Source organism: Pseudorasbora parva, chromosome 5 (assembly GCF_024679245.1).
Source record: "Pseudorasbora parva isolate DD20220531a chromosome 5, ASM2467924v1, whole genome shotgun sequence".
In the NCBI taxonomy this organism is placed as follows: domain Eukaryota; kingdom Metazoa; phylum Chordata; class Actinopteri; order Cypriniformes; family Gobionidae; genus Pseudorasbora; species Pseudorasbora parva.
The window spans coordinates 48,078,308-48,105,835 of NC_090176.1; the positions used below are offsets into that span (position 1 = coordinate 48,078,308).

The following is a 27,528-nucleotide window of genomic DNA, read 5'->3' on the forward strand; positions in this document are numbered from 1 at the left end:
GAAAAAAAGTGAAGGATTTGTTAATGGTTTGTGTGTGTATGTGTGTGTGTGCGTGTGTGTGCGTGTGTGTGTAAGTGCATGATATAAAAAAAAAGAGGAGCATGCTTTTTTATGTGTTCTTTGCCTTACCACATCTGAGTACTACTGCAATTACCTGATAAAATCAGACAATGTGCCCGTCATAGTTCTCTTGCACTCAAACGCGTTTGCAAACATGCACAGTTTTCTCTTTACCAGATATATTGTACTCATTCAAAACAATGTCATAAAGTTTATATTTACTATTTTAGCACCTTGTGATAACATTTTTATTTAAAATCATAGAATTCTGTAACTTGAATATGGTGAATATTACTGTATATATTGCTGAATATCAATCTCTCAAAAAAATACAGGCTATATTCACACACACAACTCACATATGTATGGTAACACTAGTTTAAGGTTCAATTCTCACTATTAACTAGTTGCTTAGCATGCATATTACTAAGATATTGGTAGTTTATTATTAAGCACATATTAATGCCTTATTCTGCATGATCATATTCTACATACCTTAATCCTACCCAATACCTAAACTTAACAGAATATGTGTGTATGCATATGTGTATATATATATAAAATTGTCAATAATAAAAAAAAACTCAGCTCCTCAGCTTTTTCTTAAAAAAGGCCTTATTTAAGAAAAAAACAAAAATGCAGTAGGCATTTTTAAGGGATAATAATAATAAAATTGTCTTTTGTAAAAAAAAAAAAAAAGATTTTGTAATATTCACCAAAATACATTTGTTTTTAAGTGGGGAGAGATTTAATAGTCTATCTGCTCTATACACGTATAGCCTATATATAGTTTAGCCTATATATATATATATATATATATATATATATATATATATATATATATATATATATATATATATATACACACACTGAAATCACGTTTCCTGAAAAACGTTATTTGCTTTTCTATAGCATTAACCCTCAAATGACAAACATACAATGGTTTGGTTTCCTTTAAATAAAAAAACGAAACAATGTATTATGTTAAACTAAAGCTAAAATTGAGACAATTTGAAAAGAAAAAAAAAAACCTTAAAGGGGCACTTCAGCACTGGGAAGATGAATCTGTATTTAAACTGGGTCATTAATGTAGTAGAAATGTGAAATTATTTTTGAATTTGGTGCTTTATAGACTGAGAAAAGACAGAAAATGTATTTGTCTCATGGGGATGAAAGACAACAATTCCCAGAATGCTCCGCTGCCCTGTGAGGCCACTCCCAAAGCCACCGCTACTGAATCACTGGATCACTTTCCCACCGCGTTCATTTTCATAAAATCAGTTCAGTTAGAGAACAGACACTAAAATTAAAAACTGAACGCGTCTGTTCAATATATTGTGATTTAGCCGCTGAGGGAGTGTCACAGCACAAACCCTGCAGGAGTCAGATTACAGTCACCGTCATGAATGAGCTGAATGAGCTCTCGTGATGAGCGCTGAACTACTTCGCACTCGCGGCAGTCATTCACAGCGCGTGTTCAGGGAGCGTTTTCAATTCATGCCTTTGAAAGCTTGACTTTTAATAGGAATTAATTTGAGAAGTTGAAACACGATCATTAGAATATACTCCAGTGTTTCTACTGATAGAAAGCCATAATCGCTGAAGTAACCCTTTAAGAACCCTTAAGCAGACTGAAGATTATAAGTGGATTATCTTTTGTTGGTAATTGCCCTTTAGAACGATTAGTTAATTGTGGCATCCGTAATTGTAATCACCATTACAAATTCAATATATACACATACATACACACATACATGCATACATACATACATACATACACACATAAACATACTAGTGGTATGTAATGCGTCCGAATGCAATCTTTAACAGTTGGCTTGTTTGTGTGGAACACACAACATATTAAGTATTCAGTCCATTTTACCACGAAATTCAAACGATAAATGCAGTTGACGCTCTTTAATGTGACGTGACTGATCACTGTAAGCCCGTCAGTTTAAGCGGCGGCGCGAGTGAACGCGATCATCTCTTCCTAAAGAATAAACATGAATTAATATCTTAAGGTGTGTTGAGGATACATTACAACTTACTGCAATGTATCATGTTGTGTAATCGTTCAATCTGTGTATCAACCGCAGAAAGACAATAAAATAGCTTGTGAACAATGTCCCGTAGCAAGTCATTCAGTGTCCACAGCTGTTAGTTCACTAGAGAAATCATCAATGAATCGGTCACGAAAATGACAGCCACTGTGTATAAATTATTATATTTCAACAACGAATTGGAGAAAATACATGATTCGATTTAGAAGTTAATGCAAAAAATGTCTAATGTGAAGCTTATGAGTGTTGATTATTATATCTAAATATAAATATCAACTGTATTTAGGCTAATAGTTTAGGCTGTGTTTAACCTTTAATATCATAATGCTCTCTATATTTACAGCATTATCTTTAGGAAACGTTTCATTATAATTGAATTAGTTTAAGGACAGATAATTTTTCAGTAAACCACTGTTGAATAAAAAATAAATAAAAAGCAATTTTGTAAAACTGCTGTACCGAACCATGACTAAGTCAGTCAGTTAGTTTTGTGTACCGTTACTCCCCAATACACACACACACTTACAATACAGTATAATATAATATAAAGAAAGAAAGAAAAAGTGTCTGCAGACTGCAAAGAGCAGCCGACTACGCTTACACACTTGTGCATTTATAAATGTATTTAAAGAGCCTCCAAAAAATCGATATAGAATAGCTGCTCGGCCCAAACAGGGATGCAAGACCACAGAGGATGCTGTCTAGCTGCAGGCAGGACTGACTGTGTGAGCAAAGGCATGAGTGCATGCAGAACGTGAGAGCTGCATATGTGTGTGTGTGTGTGTGTGTGTGTGTGTGTGTGTGTGTGTGTGTGTGTGTGTGTGTGTGTGTGTGTGTGTGTGTGTGTGTGTGTGTGTGTTTGCAGAGAGAGAGAGGGAGAGAGAGAGAGCAGGTGGCTGTGGCCTCCAGTCAAACCGACAAACTGCCCACCTCCAATTAGCACTTGACTTCGCTGCATAGAGTTAAAAACGCACAACCTTCACTCCTCCATCATGGAGGAGAAGAGGTGTCTGTGTAAGGGTCGAAAGGTCAACCTGCTGAATTTTGAGAGAGCCGAGTTTACAGCGCTAGCGTTTTGTATAGATGTGTTTGACGTCAACCTCGCTTAGCCTTGCCGATCGGCGAAAATACCTGCTGGTTGCATTCGGGGGACGAGTTTAAAATAGTCATGTCGGATGCTTTCTGCTTCCTGTGTCTGCAGGAACAACACTTGCTACATGGACGTGAGCTGCGTGTTGTTCCCAAACAGGTTATTTTCTAGTCAATTATAGATTTATACTATAGTTTTTGAATTTTATATCTTTCATTTTAAACTTCATGGGTGCAAATTCATTAGGGGTAAGAAGGGTGACAAAAACATGAGTTGGCTATTGGCTACTTATCATGATATAGTTATTTTTGCTTTAAATAAGGATTTTATGAAATTTTTACATAACATAAATTTGCCTTTTCTTCATCAGTTTACTTCCATTTAAGAAAAAATGACTGTTTAAAAGGATACTTGTAAATACAATTTGACATACGTAAGTATAGTTAACTGTTCAATGCCAATAAAGCAGCAAATATAACTGTCCATTTTTGAATCACAAAAATTGTTTATTATTTATGGAAAACTGCGAATTTTGCCAAAAGGTGACAAGTTTGCACCCTTGAAAATTGAAAACAACTGAAATCTGCACTTGTTGCCACTTTAGTAGTGTTTAAAAATGTTGGGTATTTTTGTGTTAAAAAAGGTTTTTTATTGTGTCTATATGATTTTGATTAGTTTTGTGCAAGATTAATGTTAAGTGGGAGATTTAGTGGTGTTTAATGTTGCTATTTAGAAGATTTTCTGTTATGTTGCCATCATGGTGACGAGAGCATGAGCTTAGTTTAAGAACCGCCAAACTTGTTAGGCAATGCTAATGCTACTAAAGCATTGTGTTATCAGTTAAAAGTTAGCATTTACTGAATTAAAGCTAGCCGCTTAAACTCCAGGAACATTTTTTTCTAAGTTAAAAAATGTGGTGTAATTTTACAGGAAACTCTTTGAAGTTACATAAAACATTGCTAAAAGTGATAAACATGTAAGTATATGTTGTCTAAGCTGTAAGCTTGATCTCGACTCTGTCTCACCCTGCCTTGGTCTTAGTTTCGTCTTGGTCTCAACACACATTGGTCTTACTCTCGGATTAGGTGGTCTTGACTACAACACTAGTTATAGTTACAATACACATAAATCACAGTAGTCACATCGAGATCACATTATAAGCATACATGTAAACGTTGCAAATGAAGAAAAAAAACTAAACTTTTTTGAAGCAGGGACTAACTGACCAAACGAATCAGCCAAACCCAAACAACTGATTCACCCTCATTTACCTCGAAAATATGGATCATCCAAATCTCACACTGATAAGAGGCCGGCAATGATCCATCCAAACACCAATGGCTTGAGGTCAGCTTCCTCTCCGTGTCATTTCACATACACAAGAACGACCCCCATCGCATTGGATGGAACATGCCAGATAATCATACCATCATCCCTCATTGGCTGCACATTTTCACACAGTGGCCAAAGTGTCATGTAGTTCCCCTTTAGCGTGCTGGGAACGGCAGCTCAGGAAGAACCTAATGATGTGCTGATAACAGCTGATACCTGTTCCTCTGCCACCGCGCAATAAATATCCTCATTAATGTCAAGAAACCCAAGACTGGCCCATTATTTAAAAGTTATGACTTAATAAAGCCTCTTTTTCTTGATCTGCAGAGTGACACAATTTTCTGTTCTAAATCAGTGGCAATTATCCATCTTTTTTTTTCTTCTTTTTTTGAAGCTTCGAATATCCAAGTAACATTTTAATTACAACAATAAATTAAGTTGTTACAGCATTCCAGCTCAAACTCTGATTCTTATTAATATCTTAATTACTATTTGGAAATCCCTAATTGACTGTAATACTTAGCACTTCTATTGATTGCAGGTCATTTCAAATATAGAAATTGGAGCAAAATAATCTCTGGTTATTGTTTTCCCACAGCTTAATTATTCATTTATTCACGTCTTTTTCTATAAAGCACAACAGTGATGTTCCAGAAGTCAAAATCCCCCTCATTTTCCCCATAGTGGAACTGATTTTTTTTAAGATAACGTATAAACCTTTCAAAGCAGATCTACCGTGGGCATGTTTTGAAGCTACATTTACACATTTTATCCAGCAGGCACTTTTATCCAAAGGGACTTGCATTGCATTCATGGTGCGCATTATACACGGCCTTGGTGTTGTAGCGCAGGAATGTTAAATGATGATATTTGCTTCTGTAGAAGAAACGATAACATTGTAAAACAAGTTTTTATAAAGTTCTCAAATTGAAGAGAAATCCTGACCATATGTGAATTGAAGTCTCCCTACACTCTCAAATTACTTTGTTTGAATAATTTGCAATAATAATAAATACATATTTTATCCACCTTATTTAAAAGTCAATATTTAACTAAAAGTCAATGGTTTTATAATTTGATTATGCTTCATGGCACGAGTAGTTTATGCTGTCTTTTTAAATACTTTTTTAACATTGAACCAAATTATTAAATGGGAAAAAAACATTAAGTGATTTAAACCAATATTTATTAGACATTAATTGCATTATTATGTAGAGTTCATTTAAATGTTTACAAATACATTAGGCCTATCTCCAAAGCTGAACATAACCACTTAAAATAAAAAATAAATGCTGAGAATATGAATTACACATGGGTGAAACTATAATTGAAAGTACATTTGAGTAATTCCCCCCCCCCCCCTGCTTTTTTCAAATGGTTTTATTTAATTAGTTACAAAAAATTGTTACTCATAGTCATTTATCAGAAAATTTTACAGGCCATAAAAATATAATCTTTTCTGTAAAAGGTTTTTAATATAGCTGAAATAATGTAATAAGTATTTTTTTCTATTGAGCATTGTGTAATCAAATTGTAGTTAACTTTTCTTTTGTTTCATTTATTTAATTTATAAAAAACATAAATAGTCATTTTTCTAATTCTACAATATAAAATTGCTTAAAAATAACTTACATTATAAAAATGTGTGTCTATAAATCTAGCGTCAATTGTTACGTATGTGGAGTTTTGGCTAAAATGTTTAAAATTGACAATTCTCTTCCCATCAATCTCTGTTACCAATGTTATTTCTACACTGTCTAATGTGTCTGTAACAGAGTTGACAAACAATACTTTAAAGAAGTTACTTTTTCATTAAAAGTAAAAACAAAAGGAAGTACCTTGTGTTTGGTAAGCACTGAATTAATCAAATTGAATATGTTTTCAATAAGAACACTGGAGATAATTTCTGTTAGTGGACAGTTTTGTTCCATAACTTTTTGAAATGTAAAATGTATCTCCATTTATAGAATCACTATACAAATACTCATAAGATCACTTTGTTAAAATACATCAGTATGGATTCGGGGATAGAATATACTGATTGTACAGTATTACAATCATTATTTCTATGGAAAGTCCCCATAAACCATGGAAATCGTGTGTGTGTGTGTGTGTGTGTGTGTGTGTGTGTGTGTGTGATGTATTTGTAAACATTTTAAAGGGGGGGTGAAATGCTGTTTCATGCATACTGAGCTTTTTACACCTTTAAAGACTTGGATTCCCATCCTAAACATAGACAAAGTTTCAAAAACTAATGTTGGACGTTTGATAGAGTATTTCTGTGTTAAAAATACTCCTTCCGGTTTCTCACAAGTTTCGGTGAGTTTTTTTCGAGTATGGGTCTACTTGACGTTAAATAGAGCGGAAGGTCCTTGTATGGGCTGTATGGGCTCTTCTCCCGGAAGGGTGCGCGCGCGCGTGACTAGAGGGAGAGAGAGGAAACGCACGCTGTAAACAGTCTCTCAGGTGCAGATCCAGTCGTCCGTGAACACTTATGTGGCGCCGCGCTCCACTTTATTCCTATGGGTGACGTCGAGCGACTTCAACGCTTCAGCACAGCATTCCGGGAAGGCAGCGCTGCATTTGAACCGATTTGAACGCAGAAATGACGGGAAGCTTCAAGGCATCGCTTTAGTCGCGTCGCAAAGTGGATTTCCACGGTCACTGCTGTCACAGGACTTCACCAAATCATACCAAAGAAGTGTGTTTTTGACAGAGCGGTCCTGCTTTGGAAGATGCCGGTGAGTAAATCAACTTCAAATGTCTCTGCTGTTGGCTACCGTCGCATGAGTAAACATCAGTAAACGATACGATCGCGTGCTTCGTCATTCAAATGCGCTAACGGTTACTCCATTGTTGTTCTGTATAACACTAGTCTGACTCTGACGTGCAAACCCGTTTTGCTTGCTACCTCTAAGGTCTAGTCACATACAATAGTCCATAAACCGAATCATGTCCTCATAAACTGCACACAAAGGCCCCTAAATACAGTACATACCACAGAGACGGACATCCTGATGTTGCCGTTTCTCCTGTTCAATTTATTTCAGCCTCAGATTGATTGTGGATCATTATCTGTATTAGCTGAGATAGATGGGTTTCTCCACGCTTGAGGACGTCACCGCTTTGCGCGCTCATCATTCTTTAGCTCCGCCCACACGATACGCCTCCAGGCGCTCGTTTTTTTCCGGAAAGACTCGGTACAGCCTATATTTCTTTTATAAATATGATAAAACTAAAGACTTTTCGGAGATATGAAGGATGCAATACTACTCTATAGGTACTCAAGACTGACATGAGATTGACTGAAACTGAGTGTTTCACCCCCCCTTTAAGAAACACTGAATATGAATGCAATAAATGTCTAATAAAGGTTGGTTTAAAGCACTTAAATTAATTTTCCCATTTCCCGTGACCTAATCTAAAGTGAGATCTATTTACTGTCAATAAGTTAAAGCATTATCTAACTCTAACTAAGTGTTATTGTTTAATTAACACATATGTAATTACAGTGACAATAAATGACAAACTCACTGTTTGTATATAGTCTATTCATGTATAACTACAGTTTATTAACTATTCATTAACTAATAGTTAGCAAATGATTTGTAAGTACTTTATTATACTATATTTATTATAAAGTGTTACCATTTTTTTTTCCAAAATTAATAATAAATGATAAAAAGGAATGTTCCCTTAACGTACATATAACAAATAAGAAAAGTTCAGAAAACAATCAGAAATTATTTTTTATTTTTTATTTTTTTTACTTAATGGGAACGTTTGTAAAATGTTCTTTTTTTGTTAGCTGGGAAAACCTCTGTAAAAGTGTTACTGTGACTCCGTCTACTGTTGCGCTTTATAACAGCTTTCAAAAGCAATGGCTGACATGTTCATCTCTTAGTTCTAATGCATCTTTTCCTGCTAGTCTTAACCTGGAGCAAAGAACAAGAGGAGCTAATAGGGTGTGCTACGCTAGCACGTCCAATAAGCACACACACATAAACACGCGGCTCACAGGGCAATCATTTGAAACATATAGCATCAGTCTTTCAATTTGATCCCTCTCCCCTCCGCAAACCTCTCCCGTAACATCATTATTGATGGCGGATCTAAATCCTCCTCTGACAGGGCTGTGTTATCCGGGCTCGGGGGAAATGCAAATTGATTCCAGATCTGAAGTGGCATTTTTTGAGGGCCTGAGCATATTACGCGCTCTGTCATTTCAGGCCCGACTGGAAGAATCACAGGTAAATGTCAGTCTCTATCTCCCCCGGTGAGTGTTTCTCACAATGACTGCAGAGCAAACAGGCGTGCGTTTGATATGGGAAGCGCCTCTGCTTTTCTCACGCTGCTTTGTTTATCACACATGAAAATCAGATATCGCTGCCTCAGATGAGTGATTGACTCATACCAAACATGGGTTAATATAGAAGCACACATACACTTGAAATGACAATTTATGGAGAGAAATATTAAAATAAATATTGCATTTGGACTGCCAGTACAGTCGCTGCTCTGTGAGCTGCCTTGCTGTTTAGGGCCTACAAAGGCAACTAATAAGGGAGCTTGAGTCCTAACTCAAATACCTCACATATGGCCGGATGTTACAAATCATTTTAGTAGAATTTGTGGTACTAAAGATAATGTATACGATTCTAAAAAAATTATACAATTTCTGGTTCCATCGTCCTGAATTCAATGGATTTTTTTTTTTTTTTTATGCCTAAAATAAGGTTTGTGATCATGAACACAAGCTCAAGATATTTATAGTTTTTTTCTAGAACATAAAATACATCAGTACAGTTTAAAAATAACTAAATAAAAGGGTTTAATTTAGTTTTTACCAGCCTGGTCTCATCCTTAATACGTAGGTATTAATATGTTACTTTCAAAGAGACTAAACGTACGTCTTAGTATGTTTGGAGAAGTGCTAAAATGTAAAATATAGACGTATTTGCAACATTTAAACGTAGTATTATTACATTTTTACAGCTAAAAAACGTGAAATATTTACGTATCCATACTGAAATCTTTTTTTTTTAAGAATACAAAACTTTATTCTGGTAAAAACATTTTTTGTGTTTTGTTATTTCATAATATCTATATAATTTCCCTTTGACCATTTTATTGATTAATCTACGATCCCTTAACACTACCCAAAACCTAAACCTACCAATTTAATACAGAATATAAAGAAAATAAAAGGTAAAACGTTGGAAAATGACGATTTTGGTAACAATATAGCATTAAAAAAAATATTTTGAACGGCTAATCCTACACTTACCCCTAAACCTACCCATTAGCATTTATTAAAACAACGTACTGTTATAAATCAAAGCATAACAGACAGACCAGTGTACTCACAATAATTTATTTATTGCAAAAATGTCAAAAGCGGTACCAAAAGTAGTTCAAATGAAGATGTGTTGCAGTCGCAGTCCTCTCTGGTGGTATATAACGTTAATAGTTTTGTATGAGGTACAGAGCAGAATGTTAGCTATTAATCAATGAAAATATTAATCCGGCTTCTCTCCGTGAAGTTGCGCGTTTCCCATTTCAAATACAAATCGACTGAAACGCGACATGTCAAAATCTGTGACGAAGCAGGCGAGAGCCAATGAGCGTTCGATGCCACTGCCGTAAATCATGTCGTAACGCTTCATGAGGGCGCGTTTTTTAAATTTGAATTTACGAGCGCGAGATTTGATGTTTGCCGTCGCGCTACTGAGAGGAGATGAAGACTTATGGAGATGAAGATCACCGGGCTCAATTTTAGATTTGTTTCTCGCAAACATATGGATTCTAACGATTTGGATTACAGCAAACGAATAAAGTGTTGCGTTTTGTGAATTGATGTTGTGTTTTGGTGTATATTGTGATCGCCAGTTGCTAAATAGGAGAAAATGCATTTTTATGTCTCACAGCAAACGACAAGCTAAATACTACAAAATGGTTGGCAAGAATGTTATTCATCTGACGGTTTTAAAATTCAGTCTTCTTTTAACATTATCTAGTCACCCGAAATGAGTTTGTAGTGATGTCACGAGAGCAAAATGTTATTTTACATTTCTGTTATTTTATATTAGGTTGATTAACTTAGTAAAATGCATTTAATAAATGTGACTGAAAACATGTATTGATGTGACTATTGGATATAAAATAAACAATATTAATGCCACGATTTATGGGAGCCGGTGGCTGGCTGCTTACACGTTAACAGATACGTCGATAATTTACATTTTAGTGCTGTCAATACGTCAATATTGTACATTTTAGTGCTGTTAATAAGTCAGTATTGTACGTTTTATTGTGTGTGAAAACGTTAGTAAATGTACGTGTAGTAGAATCACACTTAACGTAAAAATACTCACGTATTTTCATGAGATCACGTTGTTTTTACAGAGGTTTTCGGTGATATTTAAAGTCCACCTGAAGTGTCCTGAAACGCTCAGCATTATTCACTGTGTTGAGGTAATTTCTACTGAAACAGGAATACAGGACAGGGCGTAACGAACAGCTCCTCCCCTATTTTAAAACAGCCAATAGCGTTTAGTTTATATCACAGCTCATCCAGAATCATTGAGCTCAGTAAAACTGCAGTTTCCTCCTAATACCTAAAATTGTTAAAAATCATTCTGTACATAATTCAAACGGGTCCGATATGTTTTCTGGTCTGTGCTGACTCGATCTGTGCTATATCGTGTCTCTGGACCAGATCCGCATGACACTAATGTGAAACCGGACTTCATTCGCCTTTCGATAAATAAAGATTAATAATTATGTGATAATCTTTATCGTCTCTCTGGTCCATGAGAGCTCAGTCCGCCTCTCCCTCTGGCTGGCAGTGTTTCAGACCTTTCTAAACCACGCCCCCTCCGCCACATATGGTAAACTCATTACAAATCCGAAGATGTCAGCCAATCACAAAAGTGTGTGTTTTCACTGTAGTCCAAATACGCCTCTTGAAGCAGAGCATTCAAGCCAGAATGCTAATATCAGGAAAGAAAAATACCTTTTATTTCTAAATTATGACATTTTATGATGTAAAAATCATACTAACAATACAAGTACACCTCAGGAAACATTATAAAATAATACAAAAATCCATGCCATGGGACCTTTAAGTTACTGCTTGGATTAACGTTATCCAGGACTAGTATAAAGAAATATACCTCTGATTGTACTCGTCTGAAACAGGAATGTCATATCATGAACTAACCCTTTCAGCATTAATTTTCAACATAGAGCGTATTGTAAAAACAAATATTCAGCAATAGATAAAGTCTTAAAGCAGTTTGGAACTGTTTTTCTTTGCGGAAGCTTTGTGGAAGAGTCAATAAAATATTTAAACTCAAGAAAATATTTTGCATCTAATTTACTTGAGACAAGTAGCCGTGTAATAAGCGGGATAATGTGCATCCAGCCGACAGAAGACATCACTCTGTCTGGGTTTATTCTGCGATAACAACCAGCTGGATACATCATCCCTTACATATAAAATAGATCAGTATTACCCCACTCGGGATTTTTGAAGCAGTTACGTGTCTTAAAATAGGCGGTTGCTAACAAGTGGCTAAAGGGGACTACAGAAGCTGTCGAGGAGATTAAACATCATCACGGCAAAAAGGTAAGCTCAGTCTGCTTTTACAGCCTCGGTATGCTTATTAGGCCCCGTTCACACTGCAGGCAAAAGTGGCCCAAATCTGATTTTTTTGGGGTCAAGTGACCAGGTCAGACCTCTTCAGAGGTAGTGTGAACACTCAAATCTAGCCCAGATCTGATTTTTTCAAATCAGATTTAGACCACATACATATGTGGTCCTAAATCTGACCCAGATCTGATTTTTTCCAAAGCGGCTACAGTGTGAACAACCAAGGCGGATTTGATGTGACTTTTATGTCAATCTATGTCGACATTTGTCACAATTATGTGCCGGCGAGTTAGCCCTAGACACAACAGACACAGACAGTAACATTAAAAACTTGACTAGATATGGAGAACAGCGATGGACCAAGTCAGTGGAGGGAGATTGAGGTGTTGGACCTAATTAGTATATGGGGAGATACTTTAATTAAAGCTACGCTAGAAGTATCCTACCATAACCGCTCTGTTTTTGAAAAAATAGCACACGAAATGGAAGAACATGGACACAGAAAAACGTGGATTCAGTGCCAAAGGAATGTGACAAAAGGCCAAAACAACAAATTTTGCTCTTTCTTTTCATTCTTCTCCTCTTCAGCACCTGCTCATTAATGTTATGGCTTCCATTACATAAACATTTTTGCTTACTTCCTCTATAACCTTCCGAACTTTAGTGCAACAGCGTGCTGCGTCCGATGTCATTGATATTGTTCTTTTGTACATGCAGGTTAGTTTGAAACCTCAAACAGTTCACACTGGAATCAGATATAGGCCACATTTTAAAAGGTAATGTGAACAGCCAAACAAAAAATCTGAATTGAGCATTAAGACTTGCAGTGTGAATGGGGCCTTATTGTGCTCTTATATCAATTATTCTAACTCAAACGTTCTGGGGAACCAATGCGATGCAAACTGCTGGTTGGCCTACAAAGTGACATACCTGCACCACTCTATTGTGTTTATAATCACACTCTTGCTACCAATTAAAACTCAAACTTTCAAACCTGTATTTTTTAAATAAAGTTAAAAATCCTAACCTAATTTATTGCATAACTTTAGCTTTTAACTTCTGCTAAGTGCTATTTTACCATCATTTGTAATTTTGAATTACTAAAAATTAGTAATTGTATTGTGAATTTGTATTTGTTTTTGTTATATATATTTCCATTGTGTTTTATTAAAGCTCCAGTGACGTGCAGTCCATAACTTTTTGAGCTCTGGCGGTTAATAAACAGAACTGCACACGTCATGCGGAAGAACATGTCGGAGCTACTTCTCTCTGCAGCGGTTCCCTCCAGACCGGTGTGAAAATCTCAACATAAACACTTATAAGTGTACCATAATGATTCAGGGTAAGCACGGTTTGGAAAATGTATTCTTATTATATCATTTTTGTAAATCTTGAACACAAATAAAGTTAAGGACAGCAGCTTTAAGTTTTAGTTTATTTAGTTTGAGTTATTTTAGTAATTCAACTTAAACAACAATGTATTTTGCTGAAAGTATTTTTATTATTATTATTTATTTGCTATTATTTATTTATTTTTTATGAATGTGATATGATTTTAGTGATGATAACCCTGTTAACGGTAATAACTCTGCTTCTGATAAATATAGGGGTGTTCGATTCCAGGTTATTTGGAGGCGACTCCGATTCCCGACTCCCACTGTGGGAGTCTATAGAATCGACTCCTCGACTCCATTTACTTTCCATCAATACAGGGTTAGAGATCAGACAAAATTGCTGTTGTTACACACTTAAATTATTTCCTCCCAACACAAAATCCTAAAATCCTCTTATTAAAAACGCACACTTTTAGCGTGGCCATCCAAATTAGTCCAATTTAGCAAAGACCTTCGCGGCTATCAACATTTCTGTATAACCAAGGAAAAGTCACGAAAAAAGATGTTGTCGAGTGATGATCATTGTCTTAAAAGGTGAGTTAAAGATAGGCCTACTATAAAATAATGCCCACTATTGATGCGTTTCTTCTTGATATTTTTATGATTTATGGTTAGTTTAAACACATGCTTACCATGGGAAACCAAATCTATATTTATTGCAATAATATATAGCCTACCATCAATTAAACTAAAGCTAGCATGGAGAAAGCCTATAACAAACTAAAGTCGCTGTGATTGTTTTTTATTTGTAAAGTAAGCACTCAAATAAATGTGTGACAAAGTTTCTGCGACAGCTCTGACGCGGTGTACGTATTACCTTGCGGCTCGCTTCTTTTCACTCACTCCTTGCTTATAATGCACTCAACCTTACATGCACTTTAGATGAGAGCTTCAGTAAAATAGAGCGATTTCGGACACAGCAACAGAGTCGACACCAAGAGTCGATTCCTGGGGCCTGTACCATGAAGCCGGTTTAGCTGGCTATCCAGATAAGTTTAAGATTAGTTTGTGCCAATCCTGGGTTTTAGGTACCATTAAAGTGGTTTGGCTTTTAGCTGTGTTCATCGCCATAGTAACTTACGCTCCACAGCTAACCTGCTCTGGGGCAGGTTATGTTCTGGATAAGAGATCTCAAACTGAAATTGGACCAATCAGCTGTGAGTAAAGTGACACACCTCTGATTCAATAAAGCCACTCCCCCTGTTTCTGCTCCAAATTAAAGGTCACTACAAAGCAAATATTTTTAAAGACTAAAGTGTCTGGCTTTTAACAATGCTTATTTATAATAATATTAATTTTGACTTATTTAGATATAATTTATGTAATTATTATACCTTTAATCAATTACACATTTATCATTTTAGTTAATCAATCATTAATAGGCACTTTGTTAAAATTAATACATAAGTCATATAAATAACATCACCTGCATAAAGTCATATGGATAAGCTTTAAAATCAATAAATAAAACTAGCCTATTAAAAAGAAGCTTACTGAGCTTAAATGTTCAATTTTCTCTATATCAACTAAACTAACTTCATAACTTTTACTTGCATTGACGTATACATTTTTTTTCTTAAAGTTGTCCTCTTTCATAGACAGTTTTTTTTTCTTGCTGTGTATTTTTTTATTTTTAATTCTTAATATTTTTAAATCATGCAATATTCTGCAGAAGAGAGAAATTAATCTCACTGATTGTCTCGCGAGAAGTGAATCTCAGTTCCACAGCGTGTGATTGGCTGTTCACTGCTGATGTCACAGCTAAACCCCTGAACTCAGGATCAAAGCCTGGGTTGACAGAGAAAGCTGATGATCAGCATCATGGGACCAACAAAGCCTGAATAGATTGGTTTGGTTTTGTCAACTCGAAACTAATCCTCTAACCCTGAGTTTGTTAAACTACCATCATGGTACAGGCCCCTGTACTGGAGTCGTTTATAAGCAAAGCGCGTATAAATACAATGCCAAGGGAAGGCATGTTGATAGTGCTATACGCTGCTTACCTTTTGCAGTAGCACACCAGCCCAAAAAACGCTGTCAGTGGTTTTACATCAGAGTTCAAAAGGATCCTGTGTGTGGACTGGAGCTCTTCAGAGAGTAAATTCAGCTTGCCATTAGAAATCACAACTGTAGTTAAGAAAACACAGCGTTACTATGTTGTATTTATGCAGGAAATATCCAAAAACCACCAGGCCAGTGTTCTATATTTCTTTCAATTGAGTACTTACAATATCCCAAATATTTCCAACTAAATTGTAAAAAGAAAATTGCTATTTTAACCAAGGACCCGCGACGTCTCAGCACAGCGCCTGAGAGTCGCCTGTCAATATGCGTCATATTTCTGCGTTATCCTCGGTTTCTGGTTTTATTCTGCAGAAATGCTCACTGCAGTGTGAACAAGTATCACAGCAGCCGCCGAGCAAACGCATAAAGTAACGTCATACCATCATTTTAAACACACTTAAATATATCTATGATAAACAGAGCTGCGTTACCCATGGGCGTAGTTTATGCGGGGATTAGCGGGAAGTAATACCCAATATTCAAATCCATCTGTTACGATTTAAGTGGCTCACTCATTAGCTACACTGTGTAACTTTTTTTGTTTATTCTTAGCTAAAAACACTTAGTTCTTTCAAAAATATATGTGCTCAATAATGTATATATTTACTTATTTCAAGTATTCTCGTAAGTTTATAATATGCCATTGAAAATACCGGGAAAATGCATACGGGTGAAGGGCTTGAATGCCGGTCGCCATGTTGCACATTCATCTTGAAAGTAGGCCTACATACATTAGCCAAAGAGGGACATACCCGTAAATTCAAGCTTCGCGTTTCGCGGCACTCATGGGCTGCGACCGAAAACCTAGGCTGCTGACTCGTTGCCTCTGACTCATCAGACATGACTTGTAACGGCCGTTTCACACCGCAAGCGTGAGCGGCGCGTGAGCAGCGCGTATTTTTTTCGGCGCCCATGTTAATCAATGAGTGCATTCACACCGGGAGCAGGAGCAGCACGTGAGCGTCAAGCAGGAGCGTCGCGTGAGCAGCAGTGAAGCGGGGGTTTCGGCTGCGAGCCTATTTTTGCTGCGCTGCTGACGCTTCTGACGCTCAATTAAAGTGAAAGCACACTTTTAAAGGACAAAATAAATGTGATTTCACACAAAAAGTGCCTAAAATGCACACAGGAAGCACGTGTAGTGTATTTGAACAATAACTGGAGTATGTCAGAGAAGAAAACGAAGAATAAAAATATCTGTGGAAGATTTTAGCAATTTAAACTTGTTTTGATTATTCAGTTTGGGTGAAAGTATGGTTATGATTATAAAAAATAAAGTAAACTAGCCAGAAAATATAACAAACTTTCGTTTAGTTTAGTATTTAATACTCAGACAGGTAAAGGCTCTCGGTCTGCAGCTGCAGTCACGGTGCAAAACGAAAGCACACTTTTGATGGACAAAATAAATATAATATCACAAAAGCGCTCAAAATGCAGAAAAATAAAACGAAGAATAAAAATCATCTGTAGAAGATTTACCCATTTAAACTTGTTTTAATTATTCAGTTTGGGTGAAAGTATTATAAAAAGTAAAGTAAACTAGGCAGAAAATATAATAATTTATTTTAGTTTAGTATTTAATACTCAGACAGGTATAGGCTCTATCATTGTGGGAGCCGCTGCTGTGACGCTGCACCAACGCTTCCAGTGTGAATACACTCGCGCGTCTGCAGCTGCAGTCACGGTGTAGTTACGCTGAAGTGCAGCTCACCCGCTGCTCACGCTTGCGGTGTGAAACAGGCGTAAGGCCGGAGACACACTGCAAGCGTGGCGTTTCTGCTGCGTGTCAGCCGCGGGGCGGCTGCTTGGCGTTTTCTCTGTCTTTGCACACTAGAAGCGTGTCTGACGCGGCGCTGCTGCTGCTGGGAAGCCCTATACTTCATGTTAAATATAAATATATTGCCTATTGATACAGCAAATACAACGTCGGCAGTAGCCTATTGACCATACATATTGGCATTGACGGCAAAATAGGCTACAGAATATTTCGTTCTGTATTGACAGGTTTAATATTTCAAAACGATAATTATGTTGTTTTTTGTTATTACAAGTAGGCCTATATCTGCATTTATGTTAACCTAAAGACTTTCACACATGAAAATGTCATTTATTAATATGTATTCGTGTCAAAATGGCATATAAACTCCTTTTCCTATGCTGTTTTGCCTAGAAACGCTTCCAACACGCTCGCGTGTCGCGTGAAAAATAGGCGACTCTTCTATTTGAAGCATGCACGCGTTTTCCGCGCGGCTCGGACCGCGCGTGAGCCGCGCGGCTGACGCAGGCAGTATGCAAGCGCTAACCGGTTAATATGGGAGCCGAAATAAAAACGGACACGCCACGCAGCCGAGACGCTCACGACACGCTTGCAGTGTGTCACCGGCCTAACGCCTGTTTCACACCGCAAGCGTGAGCAGCGCTTGAGCAGCACTTCAGCGTAAGGCCGGAGACACACTGCAAGCGTGGCGTTTCTGCTGCGTGTCAGCCGCGGGGCGGCTGCTTGGCGTTTTCTCTGTCTTTGCACACTAGAAGCGTGTCTGACGCGGCGCTGCTGCTGCTGGGAAGCCCTATACTTCATGTTAAATATAAATATATTGCCTATTGATACAGCAAATACAACGTCGGCAGTAGCCTATTGACCATACATATTGGCATTGACGGCAAAATAGGCTACAGAATATTTCGTTCTGTATTGACAGGTTTAATATTTCAAAACGATAATTATGTTGTTTTTTGTTATTACAAGTAGGCCTATATCTGCATTTATGTTAACCTAAAGACTTTCACACATGAAAATGTCATTTATTAATATGTATTCGTGTCAAAATGGCATATAAACTCCTTTTCCTATGCTGTTTTGCCTAGAAACGCTTCCAACACGCTCGCGTGTCGCGTGAAAAATAGGCGACTCTTCTATTTGAAGCATGCACGCGTTTTCCGCGCGGCTCGGACCGCGCGTGAGCCGCGCGGCTGACGCAGGCAGTATGCAAGCGCTAACCGGTTAATATGGGAGCCGAAATAAAAACGGACACGCCACGCAGCCGAGACGCTCACGACACGCTTGCAGTGTGTCACCGGCCTAACGCCTGTTTCACACCGCAAGCGTGAGCAGCGCTTGAGCAGCACTTCAGCGTAAGGCCGGAGACACACTGCAAGCGTGGCGTTTCTGCTGCGTGTCAGCCGCGGGGCGGCTGCTTGGCGTTTTCTCTGTCTTTGCACACTAGAAGCGTGTCTGACGCGGCGCTGCTGCTGCTGGGAAGCCCTATACTTCATGTTAAATATAAATATATTGCCTATTGATACAGCAAATACAACGTCGGCAGTAGCCTATTGACCATACATATTGGCATTGACGGCAAAATAGGCTACAGAATATTTCGTTCTGTATTGACAGGTTTAATATTTCAAAACGATAATTATGTTGTTTTTTGTTATTACAAGTAGGCCTATATCTGCATTTATGTTAACCTAAAGACTTTCACACATGAAAATGTCATTTATTAATATGTATTCGTGTCAAAATGGCATATAAACTCCTTTTCCTATGCTGTTTTGCCTAGAAACGCTTCCAACACGCTCGCGTGTCGCGTGAAAAATAGGCGACTCTTCTATTTGAAGCATGCACGCGTTTTCCGCGCGGCTCGGACCGCGCGTGAGCCGCGCGGCTGACGCAGGCAGTATGCAAGCGCTAACCGGTTAATATGGGAGCCGAAATAAAAACGGACACGCCACGCAGCCGAGACGCTCACGACACGCTTGCAGTGTGTCACCGGCCTAACCCCCGCTTCACTGCTGCTCACGCGACGCTCCTGCTTGACGCTCACGTGCTGCTCCTGCTCCCGGTGTGAATGCACTCATTTGCTGCGTCCCAATTCGCCTACTTATACTACGTCCTAAAAGTAAGTACTCTTTTTGTGAAGAAAAAGTATATACTTTTGAGTGTGTAGCAGAAAAGTATGCAAGCTTCGGGACTACTTCGCCATCTTTAACGGACTCTGTCGCTTAGTTACGTGCATCCCGTCACCGTTTATCTGCCCTGTCAATCATCGTCAGATTCGTCACAGTTCAAATCCTTCACATTCAGTTTAATCTCCTACCGTATCGGAGAGAAATGTAGCCGCTCGTTGATCTGCCATTTGTGGGTCTTTAATGCAGAGACTCTCCTCATGTATTTACAGTTTAAATATAATGATGCATTTAAAAGTTAATGGCCAAACGTGTCATTTCAAAAGTTCTCAATGCTGCTGCGGGTGAAATATAATGTGACAACACTGAATAAATATATTTTTGTCAGGTTAAATATTGGTAGTTGGCCACTCTAACCCCTTTATCTAAACTTCTCTACTTAACCGTCGAACTCGCACATCCGTCATGTTTGTAGTTTTTTAACGCTTTTTATCCGCGTTTGTAGTTCTAATCGAATCCTCGTCCAACTCGCAATGGGTTGTGGGCAATATCAGCCGTTAGAGTGCCCATCGATCCATACTGTGAATTCGGACCGGAAATAGTAAACCATCCGGGAATCTTTGGAATACTCTTTTCAACATACTACGATTTGGGACATACTAATTCTATTTTCGAATACTATTTAGGATGGATAGTATGCGAATTGGGACGCAGGGATTGATTAACATGGGCGCCGAAAAAAATACGCGCTGCTCACGCGCCGCTCACGCTTGCGGTGTGAAACGGCCGTAACACTTTAATGATCTACAGCAAAATAGAGAGAGCTTTGGTGAGAACTAAACACATATTTAATTTCTATAGTAGTGATTTCTCGCTAGAAATGACATCAGAAGTGTAATATGTTGGTAAAAATCGTACATTTATACACAAACTGACCAGCAAACGCAACTTCTGGACGCCATCTTTTTTTGCCAGCTCAACTGTCACTTAAAGCACAGGACTGTGGGATATCAAAGGCAGCGAAGGACACATGCTGCCTTCAAAAATCGATCAGATAAAGGTATCTCAGAAGACAGGAAGTGAAGCAAATATTAGATTCGGACGCAGCTTGATGCCTTCCTGCCTTCAAATGTGTCCTCCGAAGGCAGCATTGTCCAGGTTTTGGACGCAGCCATGATGACGAGGTCGAACTGGAAGCCAAAACCACAGATATGTATACATATCTATGGTTAAAACTTTTGGTATATTGAGAGGAACAGAAACTAATATTCACTGGATGGTCATATAGCTTTTCACCGCTAGATGGGGGGAAAATATCACACAGTGTAGCTTTAAAACAGTGAATCGCTGCCTCCTACTGGCGGTTTCAATACTTAATTTTTTTCTTTTTATAATCTCTATAGCTACTATGTTAAAATATTATACACAAATTTTATAACGTTATGAGGTGTATAATTTCTTAACATGTTTTTATAACAGATTCGAGGTAAATATAGGATGGATGGATGGATGGATGGATGGATGGATGGATGGATGGATGGATGGATGGATGGATGGAAGGATGGATGGATGGATGGATGGATAGATAGATAGATAGATAGATAGATAGATAGATAGATAGATAGATAGATAGATAGATAGATAGATAGATAGATATAGAAAGAAAGAAATTATCCATTAACAATACACATAAAAAAATGAATAAATAACATGCAGCATACCAACGTTCAACTTATAAGCATACTAGTAGTTTACTATTTTAATACTTGTAGTAAAAAATATGTTTATTAAAGTACACTCTCAGTAAACTAGGCTATTGGTTTATTAGTTTTAAACTGCAAGTATACTTTTAAGTTTTATTTAAGTGAACATAACATCCTACTTATAATTTACTATTTATATTTTAAAAACACCTTAACACTTGAATGTGGGTGTATTTCGTTAAAAAGGCGGCATTTTAAACAAAAACTTTAGAAAATCCCCCCAAAAAATTCAAAGACAAACTTATGTCATTTCGGAAAATTTGGATTAGAGCGATGGTTAAAACATTACACATTAGTTAGCTTCACATTAGTTTCCTCTCCATGGGTTCATTCAGTAACATTTGGCCAGTTTATTATACTGAAAAAAATCAAATGTGTTTTTTTACAGTGGTTTTTGCATAATGCTTGATGAGTTTGATTGATGGGCTCTCATGTATAAGCGAGGACCAACCTAATGCTGTTTGAATTTCTCAGTTTGAGTAAATCAGAGTTTTTATTTTTCCCCACATTAATTTTCAATGTCTAGTCTAATAGTGTATACTTTTTTCTTGATTTTCCCCCCGAAAGAATGGAAGTAAAATGTGAAAACATGACCCATCCGTGGGGTACATTGTAATGTGCATATGATAGCTTAAAATGTTATGATATAATAATAAAATAACTAAAAAATGTTGTCAATAAAATACGATTATTAACTTTTTAAAATAAAATAATGGCATTTTTTAAATCATCATATTACACACATTTGAGTGTGTTGAGAGTTGTGTTATAATGTTCTGTCCGTTCGCTCAGATACTATGAGACACTTGTTCACACAGTGAGCTAGACCAGGGGTTTTCAAACTGGGGTCCGGGGACCCCCAGGGGTCCTCCAGAAGGTTCTAAGGGGTCCCCAGAAAATTTCAGAGAATAAAAAGACTAAGCAAAAATGGATAAAGTCTACCGAATATTCTGATGGTTTCATTTCTAAATGTTTCTCTCCTTTCTTGCCATATAAATTCTAGAATTGTATGTTTGCTTTGTGTCTTTATTGAGTGTTTCTCACTATAGTCCCCTTTATCTTTCTCACTGTGGTTGTAAGGCAGTTTAACATAGTATGTACGTTGCATGTATATATTTATGTGAAAGTTGCATTCAAATCATTTTAATTAAAAATTCTTCAGGTTTATCATCCAACATCCAACTAACTGTGTAAATGTTTTTTCGTACATAAAAATAGATGGATTTTAAGAAGGGGGTCCCTCATAAAGGTTCATCATATCTGGGGGTCCTTGGCATCATAAAGTTTGAAAACCCCTGAGCTAGACTGATATTAGACATGTAAAACATGGTACCTGTGGTAAATCAAGAAACCCTGTTGAAAAAAAAACAGCATATGCTGGTTAGGGTGTTTTAAAGCAGCTGGTTTAAACTGGTCAAGCGCTGGTCCTGAGAAACTAGCTCCAGCTCAGGACTAATGAAGGACCATCATAAACCAGCTCAAACCAGCTGCCATGCTTCAAAACACTCCTAACCAGAATATGCTGATTTAAACAATAAGACTAACTGTGTTGAGCTAACGATGATTCGTTTTTTGTCCATGAAGGGTCCAAACAGTTGGTCACCGGTCTAATAAAACACATCATTTATAAAAGCCTTTTTGGTGTTTCCATGGTTTCTACAACAACAAAATAATTATTTCAGTTTTCCGGAAATCAAGGAAGACCAACACATGGTCGGTGTCGGTTAAAAATTCTTTTTTTGGAAACATTTGGCATAATGTTAGTACACAAGTCAACAAAATATGTAACAGTGTTCTAGTGGCTTTTGGATATTTTAATCCAAACAATTTACATATCGTGCCTTTAAGCACATTTTTAAATACATTTCTAAGAAGTAAATAAAATGTAGACAAAGTCTTCTTTCTTATTTTTAATTTAAAAGAAGTATAGCCAATAGCACACTTGAATTTTGTACTTAAGTATAATGTTCAATCAAATAAACACTAGAAGCCAGTCACATGAAAGTCCTGGAATGAAGCGATAACCATAGCAGAACTATGATCTCTACACAAGAAACATGGATGCCAACAGTTCAACCCGTCGGGCGAAGAGGACAGTTTGGAAAAATTGAACCATATTTGACCGTCTTATGAGTGTTCATGTTCCTGTCTACAGATCTTAACTCCAAAACGTGAACTTTAACTGTGTACGAGACATGAGAGGTTATGATATAGGTTTACTGACAAGAAAAGAAGGAATTAAAATGGAATGACAGGAAGGGAAATCTGGAGAAAGAGAAAGAGTGCTGGAACGGTGAAATAAAGGGGAAGCAGATGGGTGAAAATGAAGGTCAAATTGGATTGGGAAGTTTGTCAAAATGTGATGACATAAGCAATCTGTACACTGTTATTGCACTTTGCTGGAGGTGGAGGGAAACATTTTAAAATTGCAGGGAAAAAAGAAAAGGAAAGAAAGCGCAGGAGCTGCCAGCTCTCTGCCAGGAATGACCGCCTCAAGTGTTTTCTCTTTGTTCCCTCGTCGATTCACTTTCCTCCATCTCTGGCTCGTTTGTACTTGCTCTGTTCCTCCTATAAGATATATATATATATATATATATATATATATATATATATATATATATATATATATATATATATATATATATATATATATAACTAAAATAATGCAAACATATATATCCTAAAAAAAAAAATTTGTAAAACAATATAGAGCTTTACTACATATACTTTGCGTGCACACAAACAGTATACCGGTAAAAAAGATTGGACACTATTACTATTTTTAATGTTTTTGAAAGACTTATGTTCATCAAAGCATTAATTTATTTGATCAAAAATACAAAAAAAAAACCCTTCAATATTGTAAAATATTATTACGATTTTAAATAATGGTTTTCTATTTTAATATACTTTAAATTAAAATGTAATCCTGTGATCAAAGCTTAATTTTCAGTATCATTACTCCAGTCTTCAGTGTCACATGATCCTTCAGAAATCATTCTCATAGGATTTATTATCAATGTTGAAAACAGTTGTGTTGCTTAATATTTTTTGGGAATCTGTGATATTTTTGTCAGGATTGATTGATGAATAAAAAGAACAGAATTAAATATTTTCTAATATAAATCTTTACTATCACTTTTAATCAATTTAACACATCCTTGCCGAATACAAATATTTATCTCTTTATCTCTCTCTCTCTCTCTCTCTCTCTCTCTCTCTCAAAAAACAACAACAACAACAACAACAAATTAATTATGGACCCCAAACTTTTGAATGGTAGTGTATATTGTTACAAAAAAATTATATTTTAAATAAATGCTGTTCTTTTTTGTTTACATTTTATTCATCAAAGAATCCTGGAAAAAGTATTTTACAAAATGATTAAGCAGCACAGGTTATACAAAATATTAAGCAGCACAACTGTTTCCAACACTAATAATAAATCATCATGATATGATTTCTGAAGGATCATGTGACACTGAAGATCAATGCATCTTTGATCACAGAAAAAATTACATTTTGCAATATATTGAAATAGAAAATCTTTATTTTAAATTGTAATAACATGTCACAATATTACAGACCTTTTCTGTATTTTTGATCAAATAAATGCAGCATTGATGAGCATAAAAGTCTTATTTCAAAAACATTAAAAACTGTCAGAAATAGTAATAGGATCCAAACTTTTGACTGGTACTGTGCCATGAGCTACTGTTTTAAATGTGTAAAATGATATGACAATATATTTCAATATTTCATATTTCTGCTTAATTTTAAGTAATGGGTGACCACTTCAAACCTGGATCCTGGACCAGTTGAGAACCACTAGATTAGATTGAATGGAGAGAAAATTGAGACTTGAACTGGAGCGAATGACCCCAGAAACCTCATGAATGTCTTCTAGAGTTTCAGAAGAGGTGCTTAGAATGAACAAGACAGTCTTCAGTCAAAGTCAGAGATCTCAGTATGAGCTCAAACATGTCACAATAGCGTTATAGCTTCATACTGTATTTCAAAATTAGATTCTGAGACAGTGTTGATACTTCAGCTGAGATCTCCATTAAGTCTTCTGAGCTAAGAAAAAGCAATACCCATTTATTTCTCTCTCTGCCTCTTACCAGCCTTCTCTCTCTCCCACACACACACACACACACACACACACACACACACACACACACACACACACACACACACACATGGATGGATGCCAGATGAAGAGGAGAGGCATATCTGGATGTAATGTCATTATGAACGCTTCCCTTAAACCTCAATCATAACGCCGTTATGAGCGATACAGCTCTTTATATGACACAAATGAAGTCGTCCATCTTCCCTCGGATTGAGTCATCAATTTCCCTCGGCGATAAGGCTCGTTTGCAGTACCTAATCATCTGTCTGCTCCGCGCTGTCCTGCAGGCTGATCGGATGGTGCTTTTGAATACTGCTACAACAAGCATGACAATCGTAGCCGTCCATTAAGATTGAAAGGCCTCCATTATGGTGCCTGCCTGTGGGGGGAACTGAGCTTTCCTTTGTGCGTGAAACACGGGGCCGCGTAAATCACTCCGCTCGACTGTGTGTTTATTGATTACAGCCACTTGTGCGCTGAATTCTGTGGCAAATGAAGGAGGGGATTTATTTTCCTCGCTGTCAGAGTGTCGGCGCGCTCAGGAGAGTTACAGCTCAAGGTGCGACGGGGCTACGGGTGAGATTTCTATACGAGTGCGCGCGCACGCTCTTGTATACTCTGTGATAGCAGCCCCGCTGGGCCATTGATTTCTTTGATGCTCTGTAATGAAGCAATGCTGAGACATAAATTATGTATTAACCAGCAGACAGGCGATGACCTCTGATTCATTCACAACCTGTTATGTTTATACAGTCATACAGCAGGCCGGCTACGCTTTCACTTTCATATTGCCGTTTCGCTGAGCGAGCCACTTCGGGTCACACATTTCCTGGCCACCATTTAACACGACCTCTCTTGTTGAAAGCAAGATTAAAAAGCAGAAAAATCATAAATTGTTCCTAACAACAATTTATAATTTGAGTTCACAGTTTACAAATATGATGCAATGAAATCACAGTGCACTATAAGAAATGTCCTTTTAGTAGAAGTTGTCCTTATGCTGAACACCAAAATAAATCCAACGCAACCATTGAGTAGGCCTAGTCCGATTGAAGTACCAATTAGTCGGTTCTTTTGGTGAGTCAAAACATACATCGTGATCTTGACAATGTGCTATGATTCCCAAGGAAGGACACTTTTGAGCCAGTTAAGTGACTCAAAACCTCTTGGCCGTGTTTTTCAAAAAGCATTAGATCATAGAAACCACTGAAACCGATGGTCTCCGATGGGCTTATTTGTTTTTGAGAAACGTGGCTGTGACCATGTAGTCACACTCTGATTCCCGAATGAATGAACCATATGAATCGGTTCACTATACTGAATCAAAAACATTAGTGCGATTAGACAAGACTGATTCTCAACAACAAAAAAAAGACTCGTATGAGCAGGTTTACTATACTGATTAAAAAACATTAGTGTGATCCAAGCCTGTAGCTTTCTAATTGACACGAGACTAAACAACTAAACAATGAAATTACACTTCAAATATTTTTCCCCACAGTTGGTTTCTGTCACTGTAGGCAGTTTGTATCATGATGATTTAATTTCAAGTGTTCGTTCTTTAAATAAGTTTAGTTTTATTTAGTTATTTGATGCTAAAACAGGGGTTTTTCTGAACTCTGATGTTTCAATAACTTCAGCCTAAGAGAATGAAGTCGCTTCGTCCATTTTTTATGGTGGCTATGGTCTATGGTGGCATCAGAGTAGCCTAGAAATCTAGACGCACCCTAGCGGCAGCAAATTTAATCTGCCCGCGAGTGTCGTCTAGCGACTCTCAATACCCTTCTGAGCTGTATTCGCCTAACTCTTGCCGGGCCAATCGCATCCTGTATAGAGTCAGTGGGCGGGGCCACAATGACAACGGCCGAGTTGCGTTTGCGTGCTTCTAGTAAACACAGAAACTGGCGAACGGCGGTCTTTCGAATCAGCTCTGACCGCGACTCTGGAAGACTTGGAGTTACGCTTTTCTCTGAGAAAAGAACAAAGAACGGCACTGAAGTCATTCTTAAAAAGGGAAGATGTGTTCGGAGTTTTGCTGACCGGATGTGGCGAATGTTTAATCTGTCAACAAGCTCT

General features: G+C 37.3%; 1 long non-coding RNA gene across 1 annotated transcript in view; it reads right to left on the reverse strand.

Moving 5' to 3' along the window:
* Nucleotides 1–15,958, reverse strand: part of LOC137075691 (uncharacterized) — a 35,960-nt gene extending 20,002 nt beyond the window's left edge. The window contains exons 1-2 of the long non-coding RNA XR_010905083.1: nucleotides 15,819–15,958; nucleotides 15,594–15,717 (exon numbers count right to left, since the gene is read on the reverse strand). This is a non-coding gene — a long non-coding RNA (uncharacterized lncRNA). The remainder of the gene's footprint in view (nucleotides 1–15,593; nucleotides 15,718–15,818) is intronic.
* Nucleotides 15,959–27,528: the final 11,570 nt, after the last annotated feature.